Source organism: Vulpes vulpes, chromosome 2, assembly GCF_048418805.1.
Source record: "Vulpes vulpes isolate BD-2025 chromosome 2, VulVul3, whole genome shotgun sequence".
In the NCBI taxonomy this organism is placed as follows: Eukaryota; Metazoa; Chordata; class Mammalia; order Carnivora; family Canidae; genus Vulpes; species Vulpes vulpes.
The window spans coordinates 23,378,715-23,397,171 of NC_132781.1; positions in this window are offsets into that span (position 1 = coordinate 23,378,715).

The following is an 18,457-nucleotide window of genomic DNA, read 5'->3' on the forward strand; positions in this document are numbered from 1 at the left end:
ACTGCCCCCCTGGCCGACTCTTCCGCCGGGACCGCCTCCTTTTCACCAGCACCTGTTCAACCGGAACATCAAGGGGCCGGGACCCGCCGCCACCCCTCCCTTCGCGTCTATTTAGTACCTTTCATCCGGGAAGGGGGGGAGGTGAATCCCCGCCCAAGGGGGGGGGGGAGTAGGACGGGGGAGAACTTGTCCTTGACCTGGTGTTTGGCGTCAGGGATTTACTCCCTAATCCCGGCGACACTGGCGTTTGGGGAGGTCGGGGAAGCTGAGCTCTGGGCAGCAGCCCTCCACCTCCCCTCACTCCTGCAGGGACCAGAGAATCCCGGAGGGCTGCCAGGACGGAGAAGCTCTGTCTAAACGGGCGCGGCGGGGAGGAGGCCCGTCTCTGCTGCTTCCGTGCCTGGGGGAGGGGGCCGAGAGCTAGGGGATTGTCGGGGCTGGCCCGAGGACCGGGATCCCTGCGAGGACTGCCAAGTGCCGGTATCTTGGTCTGCTTTGTGAACTTCGCTCATACGAAAAGTTAAGAAACAGACGAGAAGTCTCACTTAGGAGTTTCTAACGAATTACTTTTCCTAACAAGGATAAAACTTCCAGAAAATTGAACGCAAAAATGTCAGCTCCAGCCATGCACCGGTTTCGGAATATTTGAATATTTGCTTTCGGGACCGACCGCGGCCGAAGTGGCCGAAGTTCAGGCTTCGCCGGACGAGGGTCACTCGAAGGCCCATTGGTCCCTGCATCCAGGGTTGGGCAACGTGGAGTCTGGGGCGGCGGAGGCTTTGTCTCCGGTTCTCATCCCGTGGGGGTGCACCCCCGAAGATTGAGAGGTGAACGCGCGAGGATACTTGCACGTTTACTAAGTGTATTAAGAACACTGTTTCGTTTAATCCTTCCCATAACCCTTTGGGACCGGGGTTAATATCCCATTTTATAAATAGATTAGCTGAGGTTCTAGCGGATGAAGTGACTTGCCCAAAGTCACACAGCCTGAAAGCGGCAGAGCAGGGACTTGAACCCAGCCTGTCCTCCGCTGGGGCTGGGGCTTCGCCACCACGTGTTGGTCAAATGACTGTGTTTAACTGGTATGTCCACTCATCGCGAATGTTCCCTTCCGAGGTCTGGGGAAACCCGGTGCCGCGCGGGTTGGGCTGGATTCGTGGCGGGTGCTCCGAGGACTGAGCTGTGAAGCTCTTATTCCCGGTCTTCCACTGTTTTCCTGAGAACCTACTCTGTGCTTCGATCCACACCAAAGAGAGAAAGAGCAGGAGGCAGCCAACAAGTGGTTCAAGTTCGCCTTGCTCTGTTTGGCGTAACTGAGCACCGATTTGGGGTGTCACGCTGATCTCGGCTGTGCAGTTTTGGGCGAGTGACTTCACCTCTCAGGCTCAGCTCGTCCCTCTTAAATGGGTCGTTAACTCCCTCTGGCAAGTGCCAGAGTGAAGATCTAACGAAAATCCTTGGGGAAAGCACTGAGGCACACAGTAGGCGCTCAATCCCTGCTCTCCCCCTCTCCGCCCGCCCCTCTAAGCGTTCCGGGGCAGCGCGTTCCCGCTCCCGCTTCCCGCCTCCGGCATCCCTGCCCGACTCGCGCGTCCCGCGGCTAAGGGACTGGGGCAGAGAGGACCAAACAGAAAATTATTTCCGCCCGCTCGGCCCGCCCCGCCCCGCCCCGCCCCGCCCGTCCCCGGAGCCAGAAGGGGATTGTGGGGCCGCCGCGGCCGCCGCCGGAGCCGAGCGGGGCGGAAGCGCGCGTCGCGCTGCTGCTCGGGCCCGACCGCGCCGGCCCCCGCACCTCCCGGCCCGGGACTGCGGGCTGTGGTCGGGGCGGTCCCGGGGCCCGAGGCGGCTGCCGCCGCGCGCGTTTCCACGAAGCCTGGCTCGCTGGTTCCCAGAACCGAGCGGGGGAGGCTGAGGAGTGTTGAGGTTTCGCTTCGGCTAGCCGGCCGGGCGCTTGGTTGCGCGGGTCCCGGGGGCTGGGGGCGCGCCCTCCGGATTAGAAAGCCCCGGGCTCCGGGAAAGAACTGCGCCGGCGCCCGCGGCTTTGCGTTTCCTTTGCGTCTCGCTTTCTCTCCCAAAGGCAAAGCTTCTGACCTTGGGGGCGTTCAGAGAGGTTAAGTCACTTTCTCTAGGTAACCCAGTCGGTAAGAGGCTTCAGGTGGTTTCCTGCCGGGTGGGAGAGCCTGGCGTGCCCGAAGAGAAAGGGAAGGCGAGGGTCAGAAAGACCTGGTTCAAGACCCAGCCTAGCCACTTGCTGGCTGTGCTCTCCATTCCCCGGGCTCAGAATGCGGACGGTAGTCCCAACCCCAGGGGTGGTGTGAACAGTGACACTGTCAAGTGCCAGGCACAGCAAAGGGTGATTTCCCCGTCAAAAGGTTATGTCCCTGCGGTGGTCTCTCCAGTAGGCCGGGCTGGGGTGCGAGGGCGGGTGGACAGGTTCTTTCCTAAGTCAGACATCCTGTGCAAGAGGGAAAGAAGTTCGATTTAAAGAGGAACTGATGGGACTGAGGGGATTCCCCGGCCATTAGGAGGCCACTCGTCATGATTATTGTAAATAGTGACTCTGCACGGGTGGGACTTTTGGCTTTTCAGATCTTTCTACAGAACAGCACAGTACTTAGTGTCAAATCCTGCCTCTGCCATTAGCTAGGAGTGTGACACAGCCTGGCTACCTCAGTTTGCCAATCTGGAACATGGGGATAATTGGATGCCCTCTTCCAATAGTCAGGGCTTTGGCAACTCCAGCCAGCCAAGATCCCAACAGGGGTTTTAAAAGTTGTGAGTGAGCCCAGGCAGTCCCCATTGATTACTTTAGGCACAAGGGACTTCTTTTTAGGGAGCTAAGATGGATAGGAAAAGAAGAGGTTCATGGGGTGAAGCAGCCATCTGGAATCTACTCCCAGCCCTGCCCCTAGCCAGCTGTGTGACCTTGGGCAAAGCACTTGCCCTCTCTGGCATTTGGTTGGGTCACCAGATCTTGAGAATCTCCTTGGAGTTAACATTTTGTGGTTGATGACTTTGCTCCTGGGAAGTTTCCAGGCTGAGAGATGACAGAAGGATAGTGTATTTGTCCTGCTGTGTTCCCCTTTTCCACCAGTTCCTCCTGAGGTCTAATCTTCATTCCTCCTGTTACAGTTGCCATCACGACAGAAGTTGAAAACGTTGTATTATTCAGTCTTTTAGCAGACACTCCATTGAATCATCTTGGATGGGCCGGCCATAGGAGAGACACAGCATCCAGGATGGTCAGAGTGACAGACATATAGAGAAATAACTTCAAGGATATAAGAGCCATGCTAGTGCTCAAAACAGTGCTAACACGGGCAGGAGGGAAGTAATTATGTTTATGGAGCCAGAGAAGGTCTCAGCTGGGACCAAGTGGGTACAGGCAGATAAGAGACAGAGAGCATTCCAGGCAGGGTGGACAGCACGTTCAAAGGCACAGAGGTAGGAACCAGCAAAGTACTAGAGTTGTGCCTTGTGGCAGAGACAAGGTGGTATATGTGGCAGGAGAGCAGGAGGGAGGGTTAGAGGAATAGCCTTAAGGCAAACACTAGATTAAGGGGAATTTGGATATTTTGCTAAGGGGTTTGGACTTAATCCTGAGGGCAGTGGGGAGTCACTAAGGGCTTTTAAGAGGTGCAAATGTTGGTTGTCAAGTTTGGGGTTGGTCAGTGTTGGGAGAGGCTAGAGGTTGGGAGATTGGTTAGGATAGCAATTCTCAACCTTTAAAATGCATGGGAATCCCTGGGGGGTCTTGTTAAAATGCAGATTATGAGTCAGTAGGTCTGAGGTGGGGGTCTGAGATCCAACATTTTTAACAAGCTCCCAGGTGATGCTGTGTTGTTGATCCAAAGAACACACTTGAATAGCAAGTGGTAGGAGAATTATAAGGGCCCTGCTGAGAGAAGATGGTTTGATTTCGGCAGAGCAGAAGGAATGAGTGGAGGGCTAGGGATGAGGATATCCAAAGAGTGGGATGTTAAGACCAGGATTGGGACTGCTTGGCAGGGCAAGACTAAGCAGCTAACTCCCAGAGGGGCAGCTTGGGGATTTGGTGCACGGGGCTTATCTGTCCACTCACTGATAGACCCCAGGAGTGAGGGCGCAGGGGAGATGGAGCTGGTAAGAAATTGCTTTGGGCACGCTGACATTGGGGGCTTGTGGCACACGGGTTGGTGATGCTCACTAGACAGCCGACTGTTTGTGTTTGGGTCAGCAGAGTCTGGGCTGGAGAGACCCAGAGTGAGAGGGCAGAAGCCTGTCCAGAGAAGCTGGAGAGTTCACATCATGGAAGTTGGAGAGGGACTTTTAATAAGGAGGAAATGATGCCAGGGTCACATGCCATTGAGAGGTCGAGAGAGGAAAGGGCTCTGCAAGGAGGAGGTCCCCAGTGATCTCAGCCTGGAAAATTCCAGGCACTGGCGGTGTGGCTCAAGCATGGATTGGGAGGGGATAGTGGAGAACGCACTAGGGGGATGGGAGGGCGAGGAGACAAGGATGGACACCTATGGTGATTATGATGATGACAGTGACAGCTCACTTTTGATGGAGCTGATGTGCCAGACACCGTGCCAGACTTCTCATGTGCTCCTTGCAGCACCACTGAGATATATTCTGTTCTTGTTCCTATTTTACAAGGAAGGGAACAAGCTCAGAGCACAGAGAGTACAGCAAGTGGGTGCAGAAGCAGGATTTGAACCCTGCTTTTAACTGTGAGGTTGATCCAAATGATCATTAAGAGGGCTGTTCTGGAACCACTTAACAACTTACTATATCCCCTTCTCCCCAAATCTCTCCCTATCTGTGACACTAATTCACTGTCGCTTATTTAATCCACTACCATTTGTTGACTATGTGTGAGATAATGGGCCAGAGTTTGGTGATGCAGAAAGGGTCGAAGCAGGTTGCAGCTCTGCAGGCGCTCAAGGTGGACAGGAGGGGCTGGTTAGTGGGTAGGCAAGCCACACCGTGCAGTATGATGTGTTATAATGGGGGCTGGACCACTCTACACAGAGAGCCCTGGAGAAAGAGCTCCAGTGGCTGCCTCAGGAAGTTGGGCAAGGCTCTTTGGAAGAGACAGGGTCAGAGCTATGACTTGAAGGTGATCAGGAATTTGCTAGGTAGCCAGGTGAGGGAAGCGCTAAAGGTGGAATACTAGCAAGTGTCCTTGCTAGCATGAGAGCACCACTGTTTGGGGGGACAAGTGTTCAGTGAAGGAGGAGTGGAAGGTGGGGTGGTAGTGGGAGGAAAGGAAACATGAGAGCAGACAGGAGGGGAGAGATCAGGGCACTTCACGTGTGGACCAGACTTGATCCCAGGAGCAAGAGATCCCGTGGTGGAAGGTGCCAAGCAGAAGTGCATGTTGCAAAGTCCAGTGGGTGTAGCAGAATTGGAGGTCTGAGGGTGAAAGTAGAAGACAAAGTGACTTCTGAAATTATTGCAAGTGCTAGGATGTAACTTCCATAGAGCAGTGATTTTTGTGTGATGTGTTCGCTGACGTATCCCCTGTATCCCCAGTACCTAGATCAGCGTCTGGCACGTAATGGGTGCTCAGCTAATATTTGCTGAATGAATGAATGAATGAATAGATGAACAAATGAATGAATGAATGGATGGATGAATGACCATCTCTGGGAGTAAGGAAGAGGACCTATACAGGAGTATGGGGGCTAAGAGACAGGACATGTAGAGGGTGAACTAAAGAGAAGGGGGTGATGGACAGTTGGCAGCTGTGGAGTGGGAGCGTGACTCCCAGGTTTCTGTCTTAAACAGCAGGGCTCCTGACAAAGGGAGGAAGAGAAGGAGGATTGGGAGAGGTGATGAATTCAGATTGGGGCTTGTTGAATTTGAGGTCTAGTGGACTGTCCCAGAAAAGGGTTGGATACATGTGTCACTTTAAAAATTGTAAAATGCTTTTGAAGCATATGTGATATTTTGTCCACCTCGTCTGCCATATCCTTGATACTCTGAAAAAATATCAGAGATATCTTTGAGCATTGTCAGCACTAGACAGTAACTGAAGCCCTGGTGCGGGTGAGATCACGCTGGGAGGCTGTGCAGGTGCAGAGAGCAGAAGGCCAAGGCCAGAGGCATTTAAGAAGGGGTAGAGCGAGAGAAGCCAGGCAAAGAGCATGAGAAGTGTCCAGAGATGGAGAAGGACTTAGGAGAAAACAGTGTCATGGAAATGAGAGAGGAGGGAGGGTGGGAGTGGCCTGCAGGTTAGGGGTCTCAGAGCCGGACAACTGGTCCAGCATGGTGGAGCGGGGTGGCAGTAGGTTGCACGAGGAGGGGGAGGATGTGTGAGTTTTGACAACCTTCCTAGGGATTGGTGGGAGACAGGACAGCAGAGGAAGAGAGTGCCAGGTCGTGGAGGTGTGGCCGGCAGTTTTCTGGGATAATCTCCTGCACAAGGCTGGGGTGGACCAGAGGGCGCTCTGCCTCTCTCTCTTTCAGGGAGGAAGTGAAGGATGGGACTGGTGAATGTCGGACTTTTCTGCTTGTTAGCACGTATCTTCTCTTTTTAAAAACATTTTGTAGGGGCACCTGGGTGGCTCAGCAGTTGAGCGTCTACCTTTGGCTCAGGTCGTGGTCCCGGGGGATTGGATCCCACATCAGGGTCCCTATAGGAGCCTGCTTCTCCCTCACCCTATGTCTCTGCCTCTGTGTGTGTGTGTCTCATGAATAAATAAATAAAATATTTTAAAAATTGTTTACTTCTCTACATTTCCTCAGTTTTATTGAGATATAATTGCTAGCTGCATATTACTTTCAGGTGTACAACATAAGTATATATTGTGAAATGATCACCACAATAAGCTTAGTTAACATCCATCATCCTCTATTTCCTTAAATCAACTTTGTATGGAATAATTCACATGTAATAAAATGCACACATCTTAACTGTACAAGTGATGACTCGACAAATATTTACAGCCATGTAGCCCCCGCCCTGATAAAGATATAGAACATTTCCATCTCTCCAGAAAGTTCCTTCCTATTCCATTGCATTCCTCAGCCCCAGGCAAACACTGATGTGATTACTATCATTCTGGATCACAGTGGTTTCATTTTGCTGGTTCTAGAACCTCCTAAGCATGGAATCTTAGGAGATGTACTCTTTTGTGTTTGGCTTCTCTTATTCTGCACTGCATTTTCTTTTCTTTGAATCAGGAAGCGAAACTATTACTGGGATGGAGGCTCAGGTGGAGAGTAGGAGAGAGAGCCCCTTGGGACTGGGGGGCATCCAGTAAGCTGTGCTCCCCAAGTGTGTTCCATGGGAGAAGCAGAGAAAGCAGCCGTGTGGATGTGGGTTCAGTGATGAGCGTGTGCTCAGAGCGCTGAGCATTTCGGGTGCAGTTGACCTTGGTCATAGCAGGGGCGGGGAGGCCCCAGGGCTTACTGACCTGACGATGAGGAGGCCCATCAGAAGTGGACATTTCAGGATGGATGGTAGAGTTGGGACTGAAAATCCTGGAGTCACACCTCACTTCCTGCTCTCCAACATCGGCGGGGCCACATCTTCTGTTGAAATGTCTCTGGAATCCTTCTCTTTGTTCCTTGACCCTCAGCACCTTGAGCTTGAACCTCTGCATGTCCCGGCGAAGCCTCTGCTGGGTCACATCTGTCCTCCCTATTGTGGGGTCTCTTTATCCTGATCTACCTCTCCCATATCTGCCTCTTTCTCATGCGCTCCATCCCAAAGGCCACCTCTCTGCACTTGTCTCTTGCTTTTTCTGTCTCACACCCCTGCTCTGCTTTACACAGCTCCAGTTGACTCTCTGCCCCTACTCACCCCTGCTGAAATTGTTCTGTCAGTGGTCACCAGTCACCACCTGTCATGGGGATTTTCTGGAGGTTGTCTTCTGCTCAGTGCCCCCCTTCCTGTTTCAGGGGAATGTCCCACTGGGTGATGTACCATAGAACTCTCTATTTATCATTACTTCCTCACCTTCACCTGGGCAAACTGCTTCTCCCACGGCCTTCTCCATCTCCACTGATGGCAGCTTGATCTTTCTAGCTGTTCTGGCCCCAAACCTGAATTTTGCTCCCACCTCTGCTCTGTCAGCAGATCCTGCCAGCCTCACCTTCATGATGCACACATAATCTGATGACTTCCCACCATCTGCACCATCATCCTCTCCCCTGGGTTACTGTGGTGGCCTCCTAACTGCTCTCTCCGCCTCCACCCTCGCCCCCGACATCTGTTCCCTACACAGTGGCCAGAGTGGTCCAATTAAGCTGTAAGATGATCACGTTGGCCCTAGGATCCAGAGAGTTCCCAATGTACTCAGAGGGAAGCCCAATTCCCTACAGGCCGTGAGGTCCTGTAGAACCCGCCCTCCCAATCCCTCTGGCCCCATCTCTGCTCTTCTCCTCATTTCTGTGCTGTGGCCACACCGGCCGTACATGTGGGCATGCTCCTGCCTTATACCTGCAGCCTGTGCCCTTTCTACTCGACTTCTAACCTTCCTTATACTTTTCCTTTGTCCTTAACCATCTCATTATTCATATTTCTGTCTGCTGTTTGTGGTCGGTGTTTCCCCTCCAGTGGAAGTGCCATGAAGACGAGGACCTTTTTGGATTTGGTTGCTGTTTTCAAGGGCCTAGAAGTGTGCCTGGCACATACTTGATACTCAATAAATATTTACTGAAAGATCTGAAGGAAGGAATTCTGAGCATCTGTCTTCGCGCCCTGGACACTGAGATGTAGGCCCGGCATCCAAGCTTTGCCAATCTGATGGCTTCATGCTCAGCAAGTGGCCAGAACAGAGGCTGGTGGGGGTTCCCTCTTGATGGCTTTGCCCGTGGTACCCAGGGGGTGCTGCATCCAATTCCCGCTGAGAGACAGCTGTGCTTTTTGCTTCTTGGCCCCCAGGGCTCCAACTCCAGGAGATTCTTTCCGTTTCTCTGTTTTTCCTAAGAAGCCAGAATCAATTTCCCAGACCCCTGGCTGGTTCATTTCAGAATCACTAAGGACAGCTCTTAATCATGGTCCAGCTTAACTTCTCCATGGCATTGAATCCCCATGACCGCCCTGCACGTCTCATCCTCTCATATTTCTCAGCCCCTTTGCTGGGATCCTTTGCCTCTGCCTATCCCACAGGGGTCCTCTTCTGGATCCACATGACTTTGCTTGGAAGAGTGTATCCATGCCTGTAGTTTCTACCCTACCCTGGGTACCCATAACTTAGTCCTGATACTCTCCAGTCCTAGACCTTTCCCCGGGGCTCCTCAGACCACACCCACTTATATTTGGTCCCTTGAAATGTCAATTCAAGACTGAACTGATATTTCCTCATCCTCATCCCTCCCCTTGTCCTACTTTAGTTAATAGCCTCCTCTCTCTCCTGAGAAAGAAATCTGAGGGTCCTTCTTAACTCTTTCTTTCCCTCCTCCTCTGAATCAGCCAGCAAGTCTCCTAAAACCTGCCTTGCCAAAACCTCTTAAATCAAAGTTTCCCTAAACACAGCCCTCTTTCAGTCTTCAGCATCCCTGTGGCCAACCTCAGCAGGTGCCTCCCAGCTGTCTTCTCTTAACCATCTTCCTCCTCACTGTGCCTCCACGTGGCTCTTGGAACCAATCTCTGGGCTACACTTCTGCTGGGCACTGAATGTGTAGGTTCCAGAACCCCACTCTCAGGCAGCTCCCTATCTGAGGGGGCGCCCACACTCCTAAGCCCCGGAGACAGCACACACTAGCTGAGAAAACAGACAGCCCATCCACCAAGTTCAGTTTCTGACCCACTTGAGCCAAGAGAGACTGCATGGCTCTAGATTCACACTCACCCTTGTATGGCTCACAGAAAACAGGTCTCATCAGAATGAATGGAAGAGTGTCCTTGCTTTGAATGAAATGCCAATGAAGGATAACTTAAGCTAATTATCGAGTCATGCCGGAAGCCAAATTATAGACATTGTCATGTTATAAACAACATTTCCTAAGAGAGCGGCTTGGAGACATCTGGGCAGCTGGAAGCTTGAGCTCATTATCTTCCCCTCCAACCTGCTCTGTCTCCTGCTGCATCCCATCCATGATGCACAGGAAGTGTCAGCCTCCCCTCTTCCCCATGGCCAGTTGCTTACAAATACTGCTAATTCTCCCCGCAAATACCTGCCCAGGCTTGTGGTCACTGACTCCATCAGGTCTTCATCATCTCTTGGGTGAGTGACAGCAAGTGATACCTCCACTTTCCTTATCTGCAAAATAAGATTTTTGTTTTAAACACAGCGGAGGTTTCATTTTGATCAAGTATGCCAAACGCAGAGCACAGAGTTGGGTTCAGGCTGAACATTCAGGAAATGCTGGTTCCCTAGTCCCTTCATGCTTCTCCACCCCCTTCCCTTGCTAAGTCTGATCATGTGATTTCCTTTGCTTAAAAGTGGTCCTTAATTCCCAATCCTACAGGATAAAATCCAAGTTTCTTTTTTTTTTTTTTTTAATATTATTTATTTATTTACTCATAGAAACACAGAGAGAGAGAGAGGCAGGCACCATGCGGAGGGCCCGACGTGGGACTCGATCCAGGGTCTCCAGGATCACACCCTAGGCTGCAGGTGGCGCTAAACCGCTGCGCCACCGGGGCTGCCCCCAAATTTCTTTTTTTAAGAAAGATTTTATTTATTTATTTATTTATTTATTTATTTATTTATTTATTTATTTATTTATTTACAGAGAGCACGAATGGGGGTTATGGGGAGAGGAAGAGCAAGAGCAAGAGTTACCGCAAGAATCACAAGCAGAAGGATGCCTGGGTGGCTCAGCGGTTGAGCGCCTGCCTTAGCTCATGGTGTGATCCTGGATTCCCAGGTTCAAGTCCCACATCAGGCTCCTTGTATGCAGCCTTCTTCTCTGTTTGCCTGTGTCTCTGCCTCTCTTTCTCTCATGAATAAATAAAGAAAATCTTAAAAAAAAAAAAAAAAAAAAGGAATCTCAAGCCGACTCTGCTGCTAGCCTGGAGCCCAGCAGGGGGCTCAATTCCACAAAGCTGAGATCACAACCTGAGTCGAAATCAAGAGTTGGATGCCCAACCAACTGAGCCACCCAGCACCTCTAAAATCCAAATTTATTTTTTTAAGATTTTATTTATTTATTCATGAGACACACACACACACACAGAGAGAGAGAGAGAGAGAGAGAAGGGGGCATAGGCAGAGGTAGAAGCAGGCCCCATGCAAGGAGCCCGATGTGGGACTTGATCCCAGGATTCCAGGATCATGCTCTGGGCTGAAGGCAGGTGCTAAACTGCTGAGCCACCCAGGAGTCCCAAAATCCAAATTTCTTATCGAGGCATTCAGACCTTTGAGTTCCTGCCCTCCGTCCTTATCACTGTTCAGCCACACTGACCTACTTCATTCATTTATTAAAAATACAGTCATGCATGGGGCGAGTGGCTGGCGGTAGAGCAAGCGACTCTTGATCTTGGGGTCATGACTTCGACCTCCACATTATGCATAGAGCTTACTTTTAAAAAATTTAAGGGGGGCAGCCTGGGTGGGTCAGTGGTTTAGCACCGCCTTCAGCCCGGGGCCTGATTCTGGAGACCCGGGATTGAGTCCCAGGTCAGGCTCCCTGCATGGAGCCTGCTTCTCCCTCTGCCTGTGTCTCTGCCTCTCTCTCTCTCTCTCTCTCTCTCTCTCTCTCTGTTTCTCATGAATAAATAAATAAAAACCTTTAAAATAAATAAATAAAATAAGGATAAAAATATAAAACCACGATCATTCCAAAATATCATCCCACAGATTACTAATGCTGGCCCTAAAGGAAGAAAATGCTCCTTCTCAATAAAGAAATCAGCTCTTACCAATGGGACCTACCAGTCAGTGGTCCATTACAAAGGCTCGAACTCAGGGATTGAGGAGATGTAGCACAATATGAAGGAAGCATTACCCATGAGGTATTTTTGCTAGTCTAGTCAACCTGAATCTAATCAAGCCTATAGATCTAATTTCCAGTTTGTAGGAAATACAGGATAAACAACACCACGAGGAAGCAATCAGAGAAATCTAGAAGGTGGGACATGATGTCTGTAATTTACTTAAAATACTTCAGCAATTCAACAACTCAATGGCATGGGGGAAGAAGTTGTTCTAGATTTAAATGAAACTTAAGAGACATAACTAATTGCAATGTGTGGACCTGATTTATATTCTAGTTGGAACAGGCAAAATGCAAACACATTTTGGGGGGATAGTCAGAGAAATTTGAATATGGTCTGGGTATTGGATGATATTAAGGGATTGTTGTTAATTTTGTAAGGTGTGGTAAAAATATTGTATTTTAAAAAATATTTAATTTATTTGAGAGAGAGAGCAGGGGAAGGGCAGAAGGGGGAGAGAGAGGGAGAGGGAGAAAAGGAAGGGCAGAAGGGGGAGAGAGAGGGAGAAAATCTCAAGCAGATTCTAAGCTGAGAGCAGAGCCTGATGCAGGGCTCTATCTCAGACCCTGAGATCATGACCCAAGTAGACATCAAGAGTCAGACGCTCAACTGACTGGCTCCCAAATCATAACATCATATTAAGAAAACTTCCTATTTAGGGATGCACAGTCATGCAAACTCTAAATCACTTGAAAATATTTCAGCAAACATGATAAATATGCAAAATGTTAATAATTATTAACATAATTGCCCATCTAGATAATGGGTATATAAGAGTTTATTTTACTGTTCTCTGCTTTTCTCTAGGTTACAGATGTGCATAATTAAAAAGATTTTTAGGAGTGCCTGAGTGGCTCAGCCAGTTAAGTGTCTTCCTTTGGCTCAGGTCATGATCCCAGGGTCCTGGGATTTTTTTTTTTTTTTTTTGGGTCCTGGGATTAAGTCCCACACTGGGCTCCCTGTTCTGAGGAGACCCTGCTTCTCCATCTCCCTCTGCCTGCCAACTCCCCCTGCTTGCACGCTCTCTCTCTGTCAAGTAAATAAATAAAATATTTAAAAAGCATAAAAAAGATTTTTAAAATGTATTTGAGAGCCAGGGATGTGTTAAACACTGAGCTAAGGCAAAGTCTAATGTGCTTCCTGTCTACGTGAAACAGAGCGTGGTAGGGGAGAGGTGAATAATGTTAATCACAGTAATGAATAAATAGTGACAAATGGGTGAAAATGATTTGAAAGAAGATACATAGGTTTTGAGGGGGGGATAAAGATGGAAGCTGACCTGGTCAGGGTTTGGAGGAGTGGGAAAGGTTTTCTCTGAGGAAAAAATGATTTAGTGAAGCTCTGAATGGGAGCAGATATTGGCCAGGTACCTGTGAAGGCAGGTGGGGGGAAAAGTTTGCAGTTGGAAGGAACAGTATGTGCTAAGGGGGGAGGAGTGGAGGGAGCTTGTTGCTTTAGGTACTAGAGGAGGTCTAGGTGGCTGAAGGGATAGACAATGGCACAGGGAGGTGGGAGGTGGAAGGTGAGGGTACTCATCCCCTCTCCCCAGGAGGACCAGTGGATAGGATTGTCAGGCTCAGGTAATCCTGCCTGTGAGCCAAATCAATTATTTCACTCTGCATCTGGAAAGCAGTGGGAAGCTATTAAAAGGTTTTGAGCAAGGGGTAACACAATCCAATCTGTGGCTTAGAAAGATAACTGGTGACTACGTAGAGGGCATGGTGAGATGTGGGGGTTCTGCCAGTGTAGGTGGAGTAGAGGTAGGCAGAAACAGACATGGCCATGTGACTTGGTGAAGCATTGGCTTGGAGGTGCCAGGATGACCCCAGGGTTTCTGGCTGTGGAAGTGGGTAGATAGAAAAGTCATACACTGGGACACGTTTCCCTGGAAGTGGAACGGGGTGGGGGAGCTGTGGAGGCGGGTTGCTGATGATCTGGGACAGGTTGATATTGCTGGGTTTTTGGAACACTTGAGCTAGAGGCTGGGTGGGCAGTGGAATGTCTTGGTCAGAGCTGAGAAGAGAGGTGTCTGGCTGAGCCCCCCGGTGGATGGATGCTGATTGTGGAGTGGGCACAGAAGAAGGTCCAGAGGAAAGAAGAGAGAAATTCTGGACAGAGCCTTGAGGACCCCTGACGTTTGGGCTGAGGTGGGGAGAATGAGCCTGCGCCCATACCTCGAAGGAGCAGCCAGTGAGACAGGACACCAGGAAAGCAGTGCCCAGGAGGTGAAGGACTATAGAAGGTTCCTAGAAAGAGGAAGTGGCCAATCATGTGGATGTTGTTGAGAGGTCAAGACAAGAGAACTGGCAAGAGCTTGCCAGTTTTGATGAGATGGACGCCACTGGGACCTCAGCAAGAGCTATTTCGGTGGTGGGTGGGGGTGGAAGCAGATGGAAGTGGGTTGAGGAGCAAGTGGGAAGTGAGAAACGGAAGACAGTGTGTAGACAGCTCTTGGGGGGAAGTTGGGCTGTGAAGGGGAGGACAGAGGGATGGGGGCTTGAGCCTATGGGGTCAAGGGAAGACCAGGCTTTTTAATGGAAGAGACGTGCTGATGGAGTTGCCTGTGTGAGAAAGATAAGGGATGACTCAGAGGGCGGATGTGCCGGGAGTGATGCCAGGGCGCCCCCTCTACTTAACAGGAGAAAGAGATGTTGATGGCTGCTAGTTGGCAGCACATGGGACAGGCACTTGCTTGCCTCTGTTCCTTACCCATAATGTTTCCTGGGTTGGAATTACTGTCTCATGCTTCCTTTGGCATTCCTGTTCATCCTTTAGAACCTACGTGGGAGATCACCTTCTCTGAAAAGACTTCTCTTCTATATAGTTACTCTGACTTGACCGTTCCAAGGACCATGGTCATCCCCCTGTTGCTCCTTCTCAAATTAGCTTATAATGTCCATCTCCCCAACCAGCTGCATCCCCATCAACTCTGAGTACCCACGGCCTGGCCTGGGGCTTGCTACAAGGGGTGGAGGGTGCTCAGTGACTGTGGAGTGACTAGATGAATGAAGTACCTATAGATATGTGGAGGAAGGGATCCCTGGGTGGCGCAACGGTTTAGCACCTGCCTTTGGCCCAGCGCGGGATCCTGGAGACCCGGGATCGAATCCCACGGGGCTCCCGGTGCATGGAGCCTGCTTCTCCCTCTGCCTATGTCTCTGCCTCTCTCTCTCTCTCTCTCTCTCTCTGTGATTATCATAAAAAAATAAAAAAATAAAGATATGTGGAGGAAGTAGAGCAGCAGGAGGGCAAGCCTGGGATAATTCTCAGGTTTGATGTGGAGCAGGGGTGGGAAAAGGAAAGAAACAGAAAGGAGAAAGGCTAGATTATTGCCAAGAATGCTGGCATTTATCAAGGGCTTCTAATAGACCAGGCATTAAACTTAAGGTTTCTTATTTAATCCTCACAGAATCCCCAGGAGGAGTACTGTCTGTTTGTACATTCCCTGGCTTCCCCTAGTTTACTAGAATGTAAACTCTCTGAGGGCAAGGAGCTGTCCGCCTTGCTCACTGCTGTGCCTCTAACACTAGATAGGCACACAGGTAGGGTTGCTAGATGATAGACACACAGGACGTCCGGTTAAATTTGAATTACAGAGAGAAAATAATTTTTCTATGAGCACCTGGGTGGTTCAGTGGTTGAGCATCTGCCTTTGGCTCAGGTCATGATCCTGAGGTCCTGCAATCTAGTCCCACATCAGGTTCCCCACAGGGAGCCTGCTTCTCCCTCCGCCTATGTCTCTGCGTCTCTCATGAATAAAGAAATAAAGTCTTCAAAAAAATAATTTTTCTAGCCTAAGTGTGTTCTCTATTTTTTGTGCTACATTTGGCAATCCTGCACATAGTAGATGCTTAGTAAATATTGTTGAATAAACGTTGCTTGATTGAATGATGCAATGGGGATGCAATCAGTAAATTCCAGACCATGGGAATTCTAGATGACAGCCTCATATCTTCAATGACTAAACTGTAAGGAGAAAATAAAAAGAGTTAAAGAAGGAATTTCTAAATTAGAAGTGAGAGAAACATCAGCCGCTTGAAATCCTTCTTTGGATTCTAATTCAAATAAGGCAAATTATGGGCAGCCCAGATGGCCCAGCGGTTTAGTGCTGCCTTCAGCCCAGGGCCTGATCCTGGAGACCAGGGATTGAGTCCCACGTCGGGCTCCTTGCATGGGGCCTGCCTCTCCCTCTGCCTGTGTTTCTGCCTCTCTCTCTGTCTCTGTGTCTCTCATGAATAAATAAAATCTTTTAAAAAAAGGCAAATTATAAAGAAAAAATATTATAAGATAATTAGAAATTTGAACGCTGGCTGGCTATTTGATGATATTAAAGGATGAGCATTAATTCTTTTTATCCTCTAGTTCCTTTTAGATTTGATAGCATTGGGGTTATGTTTACTTCCAAAGAGTCCTTATGTTGTAGAAATGTGAATTGAAATATTTAGGAATGAAATTGTATGATATCTGAGATTTGCTTCAAGGCAATATGGGGTATGTTCTATACCTTAATTGTAGTGTTTACATTCATTCATGAAAATTCTTTGAAAAAAGAAAACTCTTTGAGCATTTTTTTTTAAATTTTTATTTATTTATGATAGTCACACACACACACACACACAGAGAGAGAGCGAGAGGCAGAGACACAGGCAGAGGGAGAAGCAGGCAGAGGGAGAAGCAGGCTCCATGCACCGGGAGCCCGACGTGGGATTCGATCCCGGGTCTCCAGGATCGCGCCCTGGGCCAAAGGCAGGCGCTAAACCGCTGCGCCACCCAGGGATCCCGAAGAAAACTCTTTGAACTGGGCAGTTAAAATGTACGTTTATTGTATGTAAATCATATGCCAGTAAAGTTGATTTTTAAAAATGGGAGTAGGGTAGGAAGTGGATGGGGTAAGGATGAAACAAGATTGGCTGAGTTGATAAGTGTTGAAGCTGGATGTTGGGTACATGGAAGTTTATTATGCTCCTCTGTTTATTTTGTATGGGTTTGAAAATTTCCATAATAAAGCACTTTTTAAATTGCTTGAAGGAAGATGCTATTTCTATTTTACAGATGAAGAAACTAAAGCAGAGGTTAAGTAACTTGCCCCTGAATTACACAGCTGGTAAAATGATGAGTCAGGAATATGAACAGACCATCTGAGTCCAGAACTTAAGCTATTAATCATGGTTACAGGGCAGCCTGTGTGGCTCAGCTGTTTAGCGCCGCCTTCAGCCCAGGGCCTGATCCTGGAGACCCGGGATCGAGTCCCATGTCAGGCTCCCTGCATGGAGCCTGCTTCTCTCTCTGCCTGTGTCTCTGCCTCTCTCTCTGTGTCTCTCATGAATAAATAAATAAAATATTTAGAAAAAAATCTTTTAAAAAATCATGGTTACAAATTTCCAGAGAAGGTAGAGCAAAGTGTGCTTGTGGTTACAGGGGGAGTCAGCACTGCTGGGTGAGAACAGAGTCTAATTTAGAGAATTCTGGAAGTGAGATGTAGGAAAGTGGTGGTGGCTAGCTTGCAGTGCATCAAGGAATGGGTTCTTTCTTAGATTCATTGTCATGGAGTAGACTTAGATTGGGAGCATGGTCTTGGGACCCTGCTGCCTCAGTTTGAGTCGTGGCTCTGACACCTGATAGTAGTGTGACCTTGTGAAAGTCACCTAAAAATCTCTGCCCTTACTTTTTTTTTTTTTTTAAAGATTTTATTTATTTATTTATTTATTCATGAGAGATACACAGAGAGAGGCAGAGACATAGGCCAAAGGAGAAGCAGGCTCTCTATGGGAAGGCTAATGCAGGACTCAATCCCAGGACCCTGGGGTCCTGACCTGAGCCGAAGGCAGACACTCAACCACTAAGCCATCCAGGTACCCCTACTTTTCCCAGTTTGGCAGTTTCTTAAAAAGTTAATATAAATTTACCATATGACCTGGCAATTCCTCTCTTAACATGAAAACATATGTCCACATGAAGAATTGTATGCCAATGTCCGTAACAGTATTATTCATAATAACTGAGAAGTGGAAACAACCCAAATGTGGTTGGCTACACAAAATGTGATGCATCCACACTATGGAATACTACTCAGTGATAAAAAAGAACGGACTGCTAGTACATGCTACGGCATGGGTAAACCTCCAAAACATGCTTTTGTGAAGTAGTCAGATGCAAAGACCACATATGTTGTGATTCCATTTCTATGAAATGTCCAGAAAAGACAGATCTATATGGGCAGAAAGTAGATTAGTCACCCGGGGCCGGGGGTGGGAATGGGAAGTTACTGTAAGTGGAGATGAGGGATTTCTTAGGAAATGTTCTAAAATTGGATTGTGGTGATAGTTGTGTAACCTTGTAAGTTTAATAACATTCATTGACTTGGATACTTAAAATGGGTTATATATGGTATGTAAAATTAAAAAAAAAAATAGTGCCTATCTCCTAGAATTGTTATGGGGATTACATAACATAAAGTTCCTAGACAGAGACTGGAATGCAGTCTCTAGAAGTTACTGTACTGGGCTGGACCTCTGGGGCTCCTTCTCTGCTGTGCCCTTCCAGGGAAAGGACCACTGAGCTGCTCCCAAATCCTTAAACACA